We start from the raw sequence: 13,839 nt of genomic DNA, 5'->3' as shown, positions 1-13,839 counted from the left end.
CCAAGCGGGTACCTGATTTCAACAAAATAGACAAAAACAAAGAAAATTTTTCTGTCCCAGTTTGGTAACTGGGCACATATGTGAGTGTTAAACTGAATCATATTACCAAATATTACTAAGAATTTGAAAGCTAAGTCCCATTATGCATGGGAGTCCTGACAACTCTTAACTGAACGACAATTTTAAATCTAAGTTATATCTTCTACAGGTGTGACTTCTGTTAAATCTTGCTATCTAAGAGAATCTTTAAACTACTCCCCATTATCTAGGAGGGTCCTGAAAATCAAATGTCAAATTTTATCTTAAGGGTGACAACTTTCATGTCTGAATTATACTACCTTACAGCAGAGTTTATGCTACATGTTGTTATCGAATCGAAATCTTAAAGCTTAGTCCCATTATTCAGGAGGGTCCTGGAAACTCCTAATTGAATCCTATCTCGAACATGCAAACTTCTAAGCTAACTTATATTCTTTTGGGATACATTTATGCTAGATTATGCTATTTCTGAACTTTAAACTAGGTCTCATTTTCTATGAGGGTCCTGAAAATCAAAAATCAAACCTGTTCGGTGACTGCCTTTCTCCACGGAAGGTTTCTCCGAAACAAACGAGATTTCTGCCCATGTTTCAATCAAAGAAAAATCTTGTTAGTTTAAAATGCGGTGGTTGGTTTGTGGCCTTGACTTAGAGGGCGATTGCTCTTTCACTTCTCATGATAATTGAGTCCCACTCGAGGACCTTGCTTGTTTATGGACTAACCACTTTCTCTGTCGTCCTTATCACAAAAATACCCCTGATCCGTTCCAACCCAATACCCTTCATCTATTGCATTGTACTCTTACATTGACATGTACTAAACCTTTATGTTTCTCATGAATCTCAAAGCACGACAATTGCCACCCACTCATCGCGCATGTTGTTTTTTCTTGACTTAAACCACTGGCCGTGGCCTTGAGGTCTGTTGCTCCTTCACTTGCCACGATAACTTTGATTTCTGATCGAAGGACCTCGCTTATCACTGATTAAACACCTTTTGTCGATCTTACCACAGAAAATACCTTGATCTGTTCACCAAACCCCTCCATCTTGTTGCATTGATTATGAATTGATATGTACCAAACCGTCGCATTTCACCGAAAATACCTTTGATCCATTCACCTAACACCCTCCATCTGTTGCATTGTTCCTGAATTGATGTGTACCAAACCTTTGTATTTCATAAGGATCCCAAAACATGTTGATTATTACCAGCTCAATGCACTTGTTGTTCTTTCCTGACTTATGACACTTTGATGTACTGGCCAGATCCCGTTTTGTGCAATTGAAAAGCTGGTGGTAAATTTTAAAGTCATTTCTCACTTATTTTGACCAAACAGACTCAGGGAGAGGAAGTAAACAAGACTAAAGGAACAGAGTAAAGGACAAAGGAAATAGATGATTCCTAACAAGAAAACTACAAAGTAGAAACCTATCAGATGTGGATACCAACTCTAATGACCATGACATGCACCTGTAGCCTATTCTGTTGAGCAAGTCTGATGTTCAACTCCTGTTATACCTCTAAACCGTGAAACTGGGCTTCAATGCTCCGATCATCCAATCTGATTCACAATCCTTATTCGACTTGTAGTGCCTGAAGGGTTTTCACCATCAAGCCTCTCTCATTTTGTTCTTTCTCTTAAATCCCATCGCCTTACGGTGCCCACGAGGGTTTTCACCAATAAGACTCTCTCATTTTTATTTCTCTCAACTTCCGTCGCCTTACGGTGCCTATGAAGGTTTTCACCAATAAGACTCTCTCATTTTTATTTTTTCTGCTTGAACCAGAGTGCTGCCCCTGACATGAATTACCTTTACCTGCTCGACTTGGCATTTCTCAAAGACTAATCAGAAGGTCTTTCTTTGGACTGTAATGTGGGCTTTTGGACAGGGTTAGAAGGAAAGGGTATAAAAGGCTCAAAACAATTCAAATGGGTTAAAGTTACAACTTTCGGAATCAGGTTTCTCACAACAAACACAACTTCTACCCTAGTTTCTTGCATGGGGGACTTTTGGATTTTTGTTTTGATGAGACCGAACCGTGAGGCTGCCTACGTATCCTTAAAAGGAATCAGGTCAAACGTAGTTCATGTCATAGGAATTACTTTGTTTGTTGTGATTTTTCTTTTCTTTTCCTCTTCTCTTCTTTCCTTCTTTTTCTTTTGTTGTTGTTTTTCTTCTCTTTCTTATTCTTTTTTTCTTTTCTTTTTTCTTTTTCTTTTCTCTTTCTTCTTCTTTTTCTTCTCTCTCTTTTCATTCTTTTTTTCCTTTTCCTTTACTCATCTTTCACGCTTGCGTTTCTGATCTTTGCTACTAATTCCGAAAGAGGGGTATGAAAGAAAAATAAATAAGGCTCAAAGGGGTAACGAAGGATAAAGTGTTTAGATAGCAGAACAAAATGCCTTCGTCATTCCGATCTCCAAAACATGCCAAGTGCAAACTACACAATTTAAACAAACCAAGGAAAACATTCGTAACATCTTTTGATTGCGCCAGACTTGATAACCATATCCACACATTCGCCTTCTACATCTGTTACATACAAAGTACCATTGGACAACACTCTCACTCTCATTACCACGAACAACCCCTGTCAATTTGGGCAAACTTGCCTTTAGCTTCAAACCGATGCGGCATGATGCATTTCAATAGGGTTTCTTCATATTCTATCTGCCCCAGTTTCACACAATTCGGGCTTGAAGTGATCTCAACATGCCTTTACTTATTTCCCTCAAATGTCCCTATCATCTTCAAAATTGTTTCATTCATTGCTTCATGACTAAACTGAATTTTTAAGACCAGATCGAGAATTACGCATACATGTTATGTTACTAGAGTCAACAGAAAAAGAACTATAAAAGAAAAGAGAACTAAACGAAAATGACTAGAAATCAGAGAAAACAGAAAATTGCATTAGACAGATGGTGACAGGGTTTGGACAACAAAACAAACAAACTAAACTGGGGATACAAACCTAGAACAAACCTAGACAACACTAAAAAGGCTACTAGACTAAACAAACTAGGCAAAATAAGAGGATAGAAGGGTTTGAGTCACAAGACAATATCTGGATTATAACCCTGAAATAACCCGGACAACAGAAATGAAAACAAAATAAACCACCAAAACTCCTCCCTGGATAACTAAGACAGGAGCGTCTTTCCAATTGCCAAGCTCGGCATCTTAGCCACTGAATTCTGCATCAACATTACTAGAACCTTCACAAACTTCCATCACATTGTTCTTAACAAATTGCTTTTGTGTTCCCTTTGCTGGCTCGTTCTTAAGATCAACCTCTGATAGCACTGAAAACTTTGAAGATCTCAGAAGAATTTTCATATTCCTTTTCAAAACAAATCATACTCACCATATGCGTCTCAGGCGATGGACTTTGGTTAGTGTCTGCTGTATCTGGATTTTGCACGACAATGTCACCTGCATCAATAAGCTTCTGAATTGCTATTTCTTCAGATTCCAACACTTCTCTATGTCATGCCCCGGGGCATCTGAGCAATATGCGCACCTTTGGGAAAAATCAAACTTCTTTGGAAGAGTGTTTGGCATTTTTATCTGGATCGGCTTCAACATGTCCAATTGCTTCAACTTTTGGAACAAATTGGCATATGATTCTCCAATAGGGGTGAAAGTCTTTTCTTTTTTAGCAACCTCTCATTCTTAAATGCTTGATTGGGCCGAAAACCTGATCTAGGGGGTTTTCGGCAGGCTCGTGGGGGCGGGTAAGCCATTTGGGGAAGTGGTGTGGGCCATCGCGGGCCTTGTGGGTGTGGAGCATATGGTGGTGCATTGTGGACAGGGTATTGGGAAAGTGATGTACGACTTTGGGAGTTCTGTGGGGAGAAGTAGCATTGGGGGGATTACAAGCATATCCACGAGGTCGACATTGAGGTTGAAAGCATTTAGCAAGAACGACCACTGGACCCTGTCGTCGGCGGGGCTTACCAACATCTTTTCTATCAATGGGAGGACTATCCCGAGTAACTTGTTCATTCCATCTGAGCCAAAAATCCCTAAAACTTTTCTTGGGTTTCTTTTCTATTTGAGATAGGGAGGAGCGGTCTGAAATAACACCTGATCTGTATTGAAAGTATCGAACAAAATCTTGAGCCATGTCACCTAATGTAGGCCACTTACCAATATCTTGACGATTATGCCATTCCAAAGCTGCCCCAGTCAGGCTCTCACTGAAGTACGCCATCAACAAATCATCTTTCTCGCCAACACTTCTCATTTACTGCAATAATCCCTCAAATGGGCTACCGGATCCCCACACCCATCATACAAGTTAAACTTTGTCACTTTAAACCCCGCAGGCAGACGAACGTCGGGGGACATAGACAATTTTTTGTAAGACATGCTACCCTAGTCTCCCATTCCTTGCTTGTTCTTTAAAGACTGTTCTATGCCTTTCGGCCTCCTGGGTATCCCATCTCGCCCTTTTCTTCCTGTGAACTTTTCATTTTCAACATGAGGTTCATCCCACGGGCCCTGCTTGTATGAGTTAGGAATCTTGTGGGCAACCTTTGAGGGGTAATATTGGGCATCGTGAGCTTTGAGTGGGTGTTCATTGTTGGGGATGGTGGATAAGACAGGAGGGCAATTTTTGGGAAAGGTAATTGTAAAATGAGTGACGGAGCTACTAGGGTGGTTGGGAAAGCCATGATAAGCGGGTGGATCTGTAGAGTATGAGGGATCATCTGGCACTGTGACCGGTGTTTGGGTAAGGGTAGTATTTAGGAAGCTAGGTGGTGGCGGGGGTGGTGCCTTCCCAATCATCTAGGCCTGATACATGTCTACCATGTGTTGTCTTAACATCCTCACCTATTCAATCAACCCATTGTCCTGTTCAACCAATTGCTTTTGGGCACATGTATCAACCAACTCAGTTTTGTTGTTGTCTGCCATTGCCTTTTGACTTTATGTTGTGGAGAGGAGTTACTACTTCGAGAACCACAAACCAACCACCTTTCTGCTATGAAGATATCAAGAGGAACAAAATGGGGTCATCCTGTTAGCGTTAGGGCATTTAACACCAAAAATATCACATTGTGTGCAATGCACCTAGCAACAATTAATGGTTCTAGAATGACTTCGAGGGTCATAAGGTCACTTGGCATCATCCCAATTTGTCCATTTGAATCTTCTTTGTTCTTTTTTTTCCTCGCACTTCTTAGCTCGCTCATTTTCTTTCCCTTTTTCTTTCTGATTGTCGCTCTTTTCTTCCTTCTCAATTCTCACATCCCATAATTTCTGATTGTCCCCAGCAGAGTCGCCAGAGCTGTCACACCTCCTTTTTACTATACCCCGTAAAGGGTATAAATATAAGGGAGTTTTTCCACTTAAAGGACAATTGAAACGGGATCGTTTATTTATTAAAAATCAGAGTCACCACTTGGGATAATTTAAGATGTCCCAAGTCACCGGTTTAAAATCCCGAATCGAGGAAGTTGACTCTGTTCTACAGCCTGCGAACACAGAAATTCGGGTAAGGAATTTTGTTAACCCGGGAGAAGGTGTTAGGCATTCCCGAATTCTGTGGTTCCAGCACGGTCGCTTTGATCATACTTGGCTTATTAAAATTGTTTAATTACTGACGTTAGATCCTATGTGCATTTACCCTTTACCGCTTTTAAATCACTTGATTATTCGTAGTTAAAGAATTCAGTTACGCGTACGTATACTCTTTTCCTTTGGCGCGTCAAAAATCATGTCACGCGAACGTGTCCCTAATTAATAACGCTTTGTTTATTTATTTAAGAAAATTTGGTTGAAGTTGCGCGAACGCATCCCTCGAGTTACTTTTAGCATTTGCAATCATGTCACGCGGACGTGTCCACAATCACAATGGTATATTAAATATGCCTAAAGCAAACTACGAATGTACAACTATTTTCCTAAAGCTAATGTGAGATTGTTGTGAGGCCAAAAGGACTCTTAGGAGCATAGGACATATGGGTGTTACAATTTCAATTCTTCTACTTCATTTTGTTTTAGCCTTCATTTGGTTACACGTTATACACATTTAGGCTACATGTTATACCCGTCAGAATGGAATACATGGCTAAATCTAAACTAATAATGGAATGTGCACTGACCAAAAGTGAGACAAACGAAGCCTCCCCCTTTTAAAGAAAAAGATCAAAAAATAAATATATATAAAAATAATAAAGAAAACTAGTAAGCAATTTTGATTCGAATAAAATAAGATATATAATCCAAAAACTAACTACTCTATTATTTTTATAAAAATGAGTCCATGATAATTAAATACCAACAGAAACATATACTTCATTCTTGGAAGGTTGGATGCACAACAAAATTACTCAATACTACTACTAAGCTAGTAAAACATGGAAAGGTCTTATGTGAAATTAGGCCATGATATTCCAAATAGAGTAGAACAAGAAAACTTCCTTAAGCCACGAAAATAAAGTAGACAACTGATTTCCTCTTTAAACCCATGTACCCTTAGATTTAAAATTGAACAAAAATTCATATCCTCAATTCATGAAACTTAAGTTGTTGCAATAAGTTTTAATGGCTCTTTCATGTTTCAGTCATATAAAAAAACCAGATTAAAGTAAGAAAGAGAGATAGAATAGACCTGAGAGTTTAACTTTCGATTAATAGGGCTTTGGCAATTACAACAAGTGAAACGAGCCAAATGAATAGATCTGCAACAGAAGATTTCAACTAAAATTTCCAAGCAACAACTGCTAACCTCGACGGAACTCGATCGGGCCTCGAAACCAGCATCACCTCGACGTACGACCGGAACGCCTGAGTTTACAGCAACGTCGAGTTTCAGCAGCTCGAGCTCGACGGAAAAATGGACAGCGATAACCATAGACCAGAACCAATGTACGGCAACTTTCCACACGACTCGAACTCACAAACTACTTCAAACTTCAGCTGCTTTACGCTCGTTCCCTCACTCCGTTCATGTGCGTGACTATGTGTGTGCGAAGGTGAAGCTCGCTGGATATGGCGTCGATGGCAGAAGGTCCTGCGGGTCAAGGTCAACGAGATGGGTGGTGGGGAGCTGGGTGTTGGGTCGTTTCGCTAGGGTGGGCCCGTTAGAAGCTACTGGTGTGAGGTCGCTTGGTTCTCCTTGTCGCGTTCGGAACTCGTTACTCCGACGAGCTGGTGGAGCTCGTTTTTCCTGGCGAGTTTCAGGCCATGGTTACTGGTTTACCAGACTCCGACGGAGGTGGGGGCTGTGTCGTTTGGACTGAACAATGTCGGCAGCGTGGTTGAGGAAGGGAGGTGGTCGTTGGTGCGTGTGTGCGTTTTCACTGGTTGTTTCCGGCGAGGGGTCGCAAGATGGAGAAGCAACAAGCGGCTCCTTGTTATGGTGTTTATTGGCTTTGCCATTGAAGAAAAGGCAGTGGGGAGAGGGGTGTTTGGAGAAGATAGACGCGAGGGGGTGGGGGTCGTTCTCTGGTGTTGAGTTGTGAAGAAGACGATGAGCAACCTTCGTTCTTATTTTTGTTAAGCTTGTTTCGTTCTTTTTCTTTCTCTTAGGCTTTTTTTTTTATATTGTAGGTTTTTTGGTAGGGTTTTTAGGTTAAGGGGTATGGGCCTAGGAATTATGGGCTTGGCAATTGTGGGCTAGGTCCAAAATTAGGCCTAAAAATGGGTTGCTCAAGCCCAAGTTCTATTCTTTCGCTGCGAACGAGATTAAAAATACGGGCCCATTTATTAATTATTACTACTATTCAAATAATTATTAAAATAAAACTAACCATTAAAACAAATCTATTTTTGGTATTTTCAAATATCATATTAAAATAAAAATACGATACTATTGTCGTATATATTTTTTTTAAGATTAAAAATGACTACAAAACATTAATGAACCTATTTTTTGTAATTTTTATTTTCTTGTAATAAAATAAAGTAAAAGAGTCAAGATTACTTAAAATATCTATATTATGCCTAAATTAAATATTTACGCGCTAAAATGTGAAAAATCTTGGGGAGGGTCAAAAATCACATGTCTACTGTCATGGGCTGCTTTCCAGACATGCCCCATGACCCCTTGGCCGCTCCCCATGGCGGCCTAGCAAGCCTCACAATGCCTAACGCCATGGTCAGCCCCGTGGTCTTGGCTGCGCCAAGTGACAAGCGCGCATGTGCCTCTGTCGCCCCACCGATGCCTCTCGCCAGCGCCCAAGGGCTGGCCAATGACAACAGCGCCGCGCGCCCTGACAATGCCGCGCGCGCAGATCCTGATGCCTCGCCAGCGCCCAGCTGCAGGCCCATTCCAGCAGCGCCTCGCGCATAGACCCTGATGCCAAGCACCAGTGCCCAGCCTTAGGCCAGCACATCAAGTGTCGCGCACGCCCACAGCAACGCGCGCGCAGACCCGCAAGACAAAGATGCTGCCATCGGACTTAGTTTTTCCTTGTAATAATCTAAGTCCTTTTCATTGTAATCATAGACTAGTTTTCATCATTTTCATTTCAGTGTGCTTCTACAGCTTTATTAGGACTAGTCTTGTAATGTTGGTTTATTTTTTTAAGCATTATTAAGGGGGACCAAACAATCAAACATTTCAATCAGCATTTTCTGGTGTCTCTCCCCCTCGACACCACATCATTGTAATCATCATTTTCAGTCATCAATAAAATCATCATCAGCATTCAAAACCCAATTCTCTCTCAGCTTCCGCAATTGCTCACGACATTGGTTTTCCCGCACGGCACTGACAATCTAGTCTAGCGTGCGGCGAGGACCTCATTGGCGGACAGCAACCGCACTGACATCGGTTGCTTAGCCTTACGTTGCCCTTCCAAAGATCATCAGGAAGGCGTTGCGTAACAGTTGGTATCAGAGCCTAGGCTCGACATCGGACGAGGGAACATTTTCCATCATCACCATTTCTGACCATGGTGAATCATGGGGAGCGTCTAGCATCCCTAGAAGAGACGGTTGACCGATTACGACCCATCGTAGAAACAGTGCCTGATCAAAGCAACAACCTAGTGCAAAGGTTGGACGACCTGGACCGCCAAATGCGGCAGGCCGAAAATGACATTGCAAACATCAGTCGTGACTCCGACGAGGACCGACAAATGGCAGCCATCGAAACTGCCAATATTCATGGCAAATTTGAGGACCTCCAACAGGAGCGTGCCGACGATTTGGCCCATCAGCAACATGAGGCAGACAGACTAACTGCCATGCAGCAAACCATAAATGACTTGACTGACAAGCTCAACGTTGTCAATGCTGCCTTACAGAGCCTCCTTCGAGAAGGCGACCATCACATCAGGGGTGCAGCAAACCTCACCCCCATTCCACAAAAGCTTAAGATACCGGAGCCAAAGCCATACGACGGATCCCGGGATGCTAAAGAAGTGGAAAACTTCATCTTCGACATCGAACAATACTTCGATGCCGTGGGCCATTTGGAGGAATCCAAAAAGGTAGCGACTGTTGCCATGTATCTTCAGGGCGATGCCAAACTTTGGTGGCGGGTCAAATACGAAGCCATCAAGGCCGGTGAAGATACTCTTCAGACATGGGACGAATTGAAGGTAGCCATACGCCTGCAGTTTTTTCCCGAAAATGTGGAATACAACGCAAGGAGAAAGCTACGGGACCTCCGCCACACCAGATCAGTGAGGGAGTACGTGCGCGAATTCTCCGCACTCATGCTAAACATACGCGACATGGGGGACAAAGACAAACTCTTCGCATTCATAGAAGGTTTGAAACCCCATGCCCGTATGGAACTACAGCGACAACGGGTAGACACCCTGCCCAAGGCCATTCAAGCTGCAGAATGCCTTGGCGACTATCATTTGGGAACTCAGAACGACAGGCCCCAGCCGTCTGTCCGAGGGGGATTCAACGGGCACCATCCCAGCAATGGTGGCCCAAGCAAAAGTGGGGGAGATCGGAGTGCATCCAAAACTAAGACTCCTCCCTCCAACAGCAACAGTGCTGCATCCATCAACAACAATCAGGGGAGAAAGCCTCCCTCAGAATGCCGTCATTGCGGCGGGGCACATTGGAACAATGAATGCCCAAACATCAAGGTCAATGCTCATCAGACTGTCGAGGATGAGACAGATGCATCAGACACATCAGAAGACAACCAGGTAGGCGCCTTCAATGCAATTGTTGGCTCTATCCCTCATGCCTTAGCGGGGACCAGTGCATGTCCTCCTAAGAAAACATCAGTCCCGATCACCAGGAAAGGGAAAGAAAAGATGGACGAAGGACCTCCTAAGCAAGCGAGGACCCTAATGTTCGTCGAATTGAAAGTGAACGGCAAGCCCCTTCACGCATTGATAGACACGGGTGCCACCCATAACTACTTGTCATCAACACAAGTAGAGCGCCTAGGTCTTGTGGTACAAAAGAGCAAAGGCCGCGTCAAGGCTATCAACTCACCACCTCAGACATTGGGTGGAACAGCTACAAATGTCCCAGTGAAACTTGGCCCATACAAAGGAAGCATCGACCTGCGCATCGCAATCATAGATGACTTCGACATCATAGTGGGTTTGGAGTTCATGAGGCAAACCAACACCATTCCAGTACCATTTGCCAACATGCTCCTGATGATGGGAGAAAACGGGGCCAAGCCCTGCACCATACCATGCTTTCCCATAAAGATGGCCGCTGAAAACATCTCGGCCATGCAGTTGGAGAAGGTAGTCAACAGACATGAACCCCAGGTTCAGGCTACTCTTCGCAGCAACAATCAGTCATCATGTCATCGGCCTCAAAAGACTGGTGACGCTCATCATCGTATGAAGACTTGTCAGCCATGCCACAAGGACAAGTCGGATCACTCATCACAGCCGGGACCCTCGCAGCCATCACATGTCCCTCAGAGACCATGGGAAAGTGTTTCCCTCAGATTCATCACGGGATTGCCCCAAGTTGGCAATCTTGCATCCATCATGGTTGTCATAGATCAGTTCTCAGACTATGCAACTTTCATAGCAGCCCCGCAAAACATCTCAGCAGAAGATACAGCTCGACTCTTCTTCTCGCACATTGTCAAACATTGGGGCCTGCCCAAGAACATTGTTAGTAGGCGCGACTCACGCTTCACTAGCAACTTTTGGACCCATCTCTTCAGGTGCTTTGGGTCAACATTGAGTCACAACACAGACATCCATCCACCATCGGATGGCCAGACAGACCGGTTCGATGACATGCTGGAGGAATATCTCCGCAACTTCGCAACCGGATCACAGAAGCATTGGGTGAAGCTCCTGGATGCTGCTCAACTGTGTTTCAATTCTCAAAAGAGCCATCATACAAACAAAAGCCCTTTTGAAATTGTTACCGGACAGCAACCGCTTCTCCCGCAGACGGTGAATGCATCAACCATGCCGAAATCTCCTCGAGCTGCCAACTTCTCGAGCGAATGGGAGCGCAACATGGAGATAGTGCGGAGCTATCTCATCAGGGCCCAAGAGCGGGCAAAAAGGTTCACCGAACAAAATCTTTGCTTTGCCCAACATCAACCAGGGGACAAAGTAATGCTATGCATCCCAAAGCGGTACTTGTTTGCAGAAAGGACCCATGACCCTCGCCTGCAACAAAAATACATCGGGCCCCTGCCCATTGCAAAACGCATTGGGAAGTCCACATACCAGGTCAAAACTCCATCCTGGTGGAAGATCCATCCAGTCTTCCATGTCAGCCGCATGCAATCATTGCTTCGCTACAACAGCAAGCTCAAAGAACAGAGGGGCGCAGACCTCCCATCCAACAACCATCAGAAACATCATCATCATCATCATCATCATAAGGCTCCGAGGACGGCGCCAACTCAGGTGGGGGAGAATGTCATGGGCTGCTTTCCAGACATGCCCCATGACCCCTTGGTCGCGCCCCATGGCGGTTTAGCAAGCCTCACAATGCCTAGCGCCATGGTCGGCCCCGTGGTCTTGGCTGCGCCAAGTGACAAGCACGCATGTGCCTTTGTCGCCCCACCGATGCCTCTCGCCAGCGCCCAAGGGCTGGCCAATGACAACAGCGCCGCGCGCCCTGACAATGTCGCGCGCGCAGATCCTGATGCCTCGCCAGCGCCCAGCTGCAGGCCCATTCCAGCAGCGCCTCACGCACAGACCCTGATGCCAAGCACCAGTGCCCAGCCTCAGGCCAGCACATCAAGTGTCGCGCGCGCCCACAGCAACGCGCGTGCAGACCCGCAAGACAAAGATGCTGCCATCGGACTTAGTTTTTCCTTGTAATAATCTAAGTCCTTTTCATTGTAATCATAGACTAGTTTTCATCATTTTCATTTCAGTGTGCTTCTACAGCTTTATTAGGACTAGTCTTGTAATGTTGGTTTATTTTTTTAAGCATTATTAAGGGGGACCAAACAATCAAACATTTCAATCAGCATTTTCTGGTGTCTCTCCCCCTCGACACCACATCATTGTAATCATCATTTTCAGTCATCAATAAAATCATCATCAGCATTCAAAACCCAATTCTCTCTCAGCTTCCGCAATTGCTCACGACATTGGTTTTCCCGCACGGCACTGACAATCTAGTCTAGCGTACGGCGAGGACCTCATTGGCAGACAGCAACCGCACTGACATCGGTTGCTTAGCCTTACGTTGCCCTTCCAAAGATCATCAGGAAGGCGTTGTGTAACACTACACACGCGTTTTACTGTTCATGGGTATTGTTCACGGTACTGTTCATGGGTACTGTATACGGTACTGTTCATATGTACTATACACGGGTACTGTACACACATACTGTTCATGTTTACTGTACACGGATACTGTTCACGCAGGTGCGGTTACTGTTCACACGTGCGAAAAAGGCAGAAACTGCCCAGAAAATTTCAGCAGCCTTTTATATCCGTTAACCTTTCGAAATCCACCCGAGGCCCTCGGGACCTCGACAAAATGCATCAACCAATCCTAAAACATCATACGAACTTAGTCGAAACATCAAATCACATCAAATAACGCTAAAATCGTGAATCACACCCCAATTCAAGCATAATGAAACTAAGAACGTCCAACTTCTATATTCGATGCAAAAACCTATCAAATCAAGTCCGATTGACTTCAAATTTTGCACACAAGTCATAAATGATATAACGAAGCTATAAAAAATTTCAGAACTAGATTTCGACCCCGATATCAAAAAGTCAACTCTCCGGTCAAACCTAAGAAATCTTTAGCCTTAGATTTCTAGATTCTGTTAAATGGCGATAATTTGATCTAGGGACCTCCAAATTCGTTTTCGGGCATATGACCAAGTCCCAATTCATGATACGGAACTACCGAAATGGTCAAAACTTTCATCCGGGTTCATTTGCTCAAAATGTTGACCGAAGTCAACTCAATTGAGTTTTAAAGCTCTAGTTCACAATTTAATCCATTTTTCACATAAAAACCTTCCGGAAAATTATACGGATTGCGCACGCAAGTCGATGAATTATTAATACCGCTTTTCAAGGTCTTAAAAATACCGAGATGATTATTTAATTTAAAGATGACATTTTGGGTCATCACAATTAAATCTTAGGTGCATGCTTCCAATGCTAACTTATATGCTCAATTACAAGAAGAGCAGAGCAAAAATAAAAAGATGAGGAAGGAATTAGACTTATTGAAGAAGTATGTGAATTTCAATACATCATCTTCAAATGAGTTATCATTTCAAGAATACAATCAAGGATCTGAGGATTAAAGTGACAATTACTTTGATAATGTGAATGAAAGTGGTTCTAACCTTGATAACGTGAATGAAAGTGATTATAATTAGGATTGAGATGTTCATTAG

The sequence above is a fragment of the Nicotiana tabacum genome, chromosome 5 (genome assembly GCF_000715075.1).
Source record: "Nicotiana tabacum cultivar K326 chromosome 5, ASM71507v2, whole genome shotgun sequence".
In the NCBI taxonomy this organism is placed as follows: domain Eukaryota; kingdom Viridiplantae; phylum Streptophyta; class Magnoliopsida; order Solanales; family Solanaceae; genus Nicotiana; species Nicotiana tabacum.
The sequence above is the reverse complement of the archived record's forward strand: the minus strand, read 5'-3'. Positions refer to the sequence as shown.